The sequence below is a fragment of the Sus scrofa genome, chromosome 3 (genome assembly GCF_000003025.6).
Source record: "Sus scrofa isolate TJ Tabasco breed Duroc chromosome 3, Sscrofa11.1, whole genome shotgun sequence".
Classification (NCBI taxonomy): domain Eukaryota; kingdom Metazoa; phylum Chordata; class Mammalia; order Artiodactyla; family Suidae; genus Sus; species Sus scrofa.
The window spans coordinates 104,822,512-104,828,570 of NC_010445.4; positions in this window are offsets into that span (position 1 = coordinate 104,822,512).

Sequence of the window (6,059 nt, forward strand, 5' to 3'; positions counted from 1 at the left end):
CTCCCAAGGGGGTGGGCATTTTGGAAAATTTGCGCCACTCATCAGGCCTAAGAAGCCCCAGGCCAAATGATAAACAACTCCCCCACACAAGCCCTGCTGGTCTTCAACACCAAATATCTTGATGGGTCTTCTTTGTCTTTGAGTGTAGGGTATCATTTTTGATAGTTTCCAGTCTATTTTGTTTATAGTTTTTCAGCAGTTGGTTGTAAATTTGGCATTTTTGTGAGCTCCAGTCCTACTCTGCCATCTTAATCCTGTCTTCCCTAACTATTCTATATATAACAGTGTGTATAGTCAATTCCAACCTCCTTATGTATCCCTTTCCTACTCTCTATTTCCCCTTTGGTAACCATAAATTTAGCTTCAAAATCTTTGAATCTGTTTCTGTTTTGTAAGTTCCTATATATCATTTTTACTTTAAGATTCCACATATTAATGACCTCATATGATATGTGTCTTTCCCTGATTTACTTTACTTAGTATGATAATTTCTCGGTCCATCCATGTTGCTGCAAATGGCATTATTTTGTTCTTTTTATAGCCGAGTAATATTTCATTGTATATATTTACCACATCTTCTCTATCCAATCCTCTGCTGATTTACATTTAGGTTGCCTCCATGTCTTAACTGTTGTAAATAGTGCCGTGATGAACATAGGGGTGTATGCATCTTTTTGATTTATAGTTTTCTCAAGATACATGCTCAGGAGTGGGATCGCTGGATCATATAGTAGTTCTATATTTAGTTTTTTGAGGAACCACCATACTGTTCTCCATAGTGGTTGTACGAATTTACATTTCCATCAACAGTGAAGGAGGGTACACTTTCCTCCACACTCTTTCCAGTATTTATTATTTGCAGACTTTTTGATGATGGCCATTCTGACTGGGGTGAGGTGATATCTCATTGTAGTTGTGATCTGCATTTCTTGAATAGTTAGTGATGTTGAGCATCTTTTCATGTGCTTTTTAGCCATTTGTCCGTCTTCTTTGGTGACATTTCTTTAACACAATACATAGCTATTCTCTAAAGTTCTATAAAGCTGACATGGGTCTCACTGAGTTAAAACCAAGCTGTCAATAGGATTGCATTCCTTTTGGAGGCTCTAGGAGATAATGCATTTCACCTTTTTTTCTAACTTCTAGAGGTCATCCAGTCCATATTCTTTGCCTCCTTCCTCTATCTTCAAAGCCCACAGCATTGTATCTCTGACCATTCTTCCATGGTCACATCTTCTTCTGACTTCAGCTAGGGAAAGTCCTTTGATTTTAAGGATTCATTTAACCTACATGATATTCTGGGATAATCTCCTAACTCAAAGTTGTTTAATCACATCTGTAAAGTCTCATTTTTGCAAGTAAGTAAACACATTCCTAGGTCCTGAGAATTTGGACATGGACACTATTTGGAGCCATTATCCTGTCTACCATAATCTTCCCTCTGGATCTGGAAAATTCATTTTCAACAGAAATGCAGCTTATGTTAATCTCATCCCGACATCTTTAAAATCTCAATCCATTATATCATCAAATCAGATTCCAAACACTCATCTAAATTTCATTAGCTTAACAACCCCACATCTTATTATATAAATCAAGTATGTCAAGTATGAGTAAAACTTTGGGTATGATCCATTCTGGTGCACAACTGTGGACATGTGAAACTCAAGAAACAAATTTTCTTCTCCCAAAATACAATGGCGGGGCAGGCATATGATAATAGTGGTAATTATTTTGAGTCAGAGAAATTACATTCTTTTGTCAAAAAAATGAATTTCCCTTAGCAGTTTTTTCCATATTTTACATTTAATATTGATGTAGGACACATAAAAAAGCTCAAATGTCACCCTTGATGGTGAAAGAGCAAGAAAAACTGAATATTCTAAGAAAAGTTTCTGGTTATTTTGTATACAGAGCATGCCAGTGCCCATAAAACAATCAACTGCAATGTGAAGCATTAACTAAGGAAATTCTTCTCCAGCTTAGGAGTCAAGTGGCAGGTCAAGCATACCTCCTTTTATTTCCTTACATAGTATTAGCCCTATTAGTTCCTGTTCAGGTGATGGAGGTAGGTAGTTGGAAAAGATGCTACTATACGGTAGCAACAGAATATGGAGATTTTGACTTGTATGAATCTTAGTTAGATTTCATCCTTTTGGAATTAGGTGTGAGAAATTGCTGCCTCTGTTCTCATAATAGTTATAATAATAAAGGATCAATAAAATTCTCTAAGATGCAATGGGCCAGAGCGGGTTCTGTCTTCTTTGTTACTTTAGAATGCTAAAGTACTGCAAGGTGAAAACCATATATGCTGATAAATAATACATATTAGAGAATAATATTTTATTTTATGCATTTATATATGATATAATAATGGTATATGGAATATTATCATTTTTTTCCATATATCCACTACATTACAGGTAGCATGCAATTAAATTTTTACAAAATTAGTTCATAAGTAAAATAGATTTTGCCTCTATAAAAAGTAATACAGTAAAAGAGCACAATTTGGTTTACTCTTCTAGTTCTGCACTTTCTTATTTCACAAAAATGTCCACTATTATGAGAATTACTAATGGGCAGGGGAGTCAAGTCCTCCCTTTGGATTGAGAGGGGATCTGAATGTACCTTTGAGAGATATGCAAAATATGAGGTCTTTCTTCCCTACTTCTTGATCCTAAGAGGGTTTTGTTTTGTTCCTTTTCCTTTATTCTGAGAGACTCCATTAACTGAGCTTTATGGAGTGTCTGGGAAAATTCATTTTTCTGAGATTGGAGACTAGCTTCAAGGATGCATGGAAATCACTAGAGCTATCTGCCATGGGTCTCTACTACTTTCAGTGCTGGACTGAACTGCACTGAGAAATACCGAGAAGCAATCCACTAATGTGTCTGGCAGAAATATGACTGACCATTAATCCTTATATCCTCCTGCAGCTTTAAAAGACCATGTGCTCTCAATCCTTGTCTTGCCTCCTTTCAAATTAGGCTTGCTCTTCTGTTGGGATTTATTGATTCATTAGTTACATAAGAAAACTCAAATTTTCAGTTTTCTAATATGAAATTTAAACATGGGAGAGAACTATGATTAAATAAAAATTAAAATATGTAGATACTTGATGTAGAAATCTATGAAAACTATCAGCCCATTAATGATGAAAAAGAGAATGATCTCATACTTTTAGAACATCAGATGTAATTCTAATAAAAGCAATAACAGCGGTAGCTTCCACATGTTTTAATAAATGGAGCTACACTACAGCAATTTACTCTTATTTGCTGAAAACTCCAAAAAAAGAATTTGAGTTCAGCTGAAATCTCGCTCCTATGGATCAACAAGTTCAGTTTGAATTCCCAAGCATTCTCTTGGCTGTATTACTTTTACTTTGGATTCATCCATCATTTTGACTTTTAAAACCTAGAGTTAAATGGTGCTAAAGACAGATGCTTGCTAATAGTATCAAGAAATTACTTAATTTGTTTTTAAGCTTATAAGACTGTTAGTCATATTCTGGTTACAATAGATCAGTTTTTATTTCAGTTTAAATAAATGTCTATAACAGAATACAGAATATAATAATGCTACTGTATCCTCATTAGTATTTTTCTTCTAGATGATGCATATTCGGTCTCCCATTCACTGAACCTTCATTATATACTGCACTACCGTTATGATGTTTGGTAACAGATCTGTTGATGTTGACCCTATGGCTTAGTGTGGAACAGTTCAGTTAAACTAGTAATAAAATAATATTTCAAACACAAAAGATTAGAGTGGAGTGACATATATATATATTTATACATATGACATATATATTTATACACATGATTTCAGAGAGAGTAAAAAACTATAGCCAATATTTTTGCCCTATGTATTATTGCTAGAGAATATTGCCCTCTGCTGTTAAAAATTTGTGACTTTCTAATACAGAGTTCTTAAAAATTCCTGCCCCTAATATTCAGAGATTCTTCTCATGAATGGTGTTCTTCAGAACAGGAATGTATTATTAACAACTATAAAAATGTTTGATAATGAGTGATTTCCCTTTTCTAACCTCTCAATATCTCCCCTTTAAGCATGAGGATTCATTGCACTCTAAGGAATTTAAATGTCTATCTACATTGGTAAATATAACTAAGGATAATATTATTTCAAAACCCTAATAGTATATTGAACCAAACTCAGGTATATTCCATTGAAGCTTTAGTGTTGGCCTTTTATAGAGGAATCCCATCAAGCTATGAGTCAAGAGATTAAAAGTCCCCAAACTGAATATGGGTAACATCCAGGTTGCCAAGTTTTCTGTTTATATTGCCAAATAATTATGTAATTGCTTGACATCTGAGAGATGGCATTGCCAAAAATTTATAGGCAAAGTTATTAATTTCTTGTTGAGAAATCAGGAAGTGATAGCTCAACATGTGGGAGCAAATTTTTCTGCTTCCATGCTGTGATGAATTTGAGGTTGATTGAGCTTGCCTGGTAATGTGGCAGTAGGGGAAATGAAAACAGGATGTCAATTCCAATAGTGATTTACCAAAATGATTACAAATGTCTAAGTGATGGTACATTAGAGTTGACATGTTTTTGACTACATCTTGGCATATAATTGCAAAGAGTTTATCCTGTGTCGACTCCAAACTTTAACAAAAGCTTTCAGAATAGTCAGAAACAAAGATCTGCTCATTTAGCAACCTTCAGGGTCAATGTAAATTCATTTGTCATACTAGGTGTGTCACACATCAAATGTGAAAACATCTATAATTATATTACATTGCATTACACACACCAGTTGGACCCATTATGCCTTAATTTCTTAAGAATTAGAGAAAATGGACAAAATTCCTTTCCCATCTCTGTATTTTGTAGACACATTTTCCAGCTCATTTATTTCCCTTTTGTTTTCTACCTAACAAAGGGATATTTCCAAAGATGTTGAGGAAATTGATTTGTCTTTAGGAAGGATCTATGTGTCCTGCTGCACACTGTAAGAATAAGAAATCCTTACTGTCAAGACACTTCCTGATTGCATTTTAACTTAAGAGATGTCTGATGGATTACATTTAACGATTCACTTATTTTAGTTCAGGAAACAGAAGGTGAACAATGAATTTGTTAAGGTCACAGAAAAAAAGTGGTAGAGCCAGGACTTAAACTCATATTTCCTGATTGACAGTGATCTTGATTCTGAAAGTCTCTGTATATCTATGTAGTTTAAATGTAAAATTTCCTAAAAAAAAAATAAATAAATACTGTCTTGATCAGAGCTTTATTTCAAAATTTAGCTCCCACTGGTGAGAAAGTATGCTTTTACAGTGAATATCTTTTTTTTTTTTTCATTTTGGGACTGTTTTCAGTATTTTATGTCTTCAGTATAGACAAAGATGAACTGATAAAGGGAAAACAGTTGGGAGTCCTACAAAACACAGAATCGACTCTGACTCCAAACCTTTTCAATCATGATATGTAGAGTATCTGGTATCTATATTTAAATCAAGTACCTAGATGATAGTTATATAGCATAAAGGTGGAGAAACCCTGCTCTAAGTGTTTGGAAATACTATGTTATGAGCCTGTAAGAACATTTATGACTCAGAAGACTCGTGGCTGCATCAACTGGACTAGGTGGACTGTAGAGAAGTTAGGTGAGTGAAGTTCAGTTTCACATCTGAGTGACAATAAGATTTTGATGTTATTGGTTGAGGGAGATGCATGTTTAGGGGATAATGAGGTTCCTATTCATATAGTCATCACTGTACTTCCTAACCAAATTTAGTCTCTCTTTTTGAACTTTATCTTCCAATAAGTTAATAATTCAACTCCACATATTTCTTCTATCACATTTCCTGTCTGTTATTTATGTTTCTCAGAACAGAAAAAAATAAATTAATGAATTTAAATCTATTAAATAATATATATTTAACCTAAAACAAATCAGAGTACTTGTTGAAAGATTATTTAAATCCTATTATATGTCAACACTTTATTTTTCTTATAGTCTGTAAAAGTAAAAAAAAAAAAAGTATTATGAAACTTACTACCTCTGGTAATAGTTG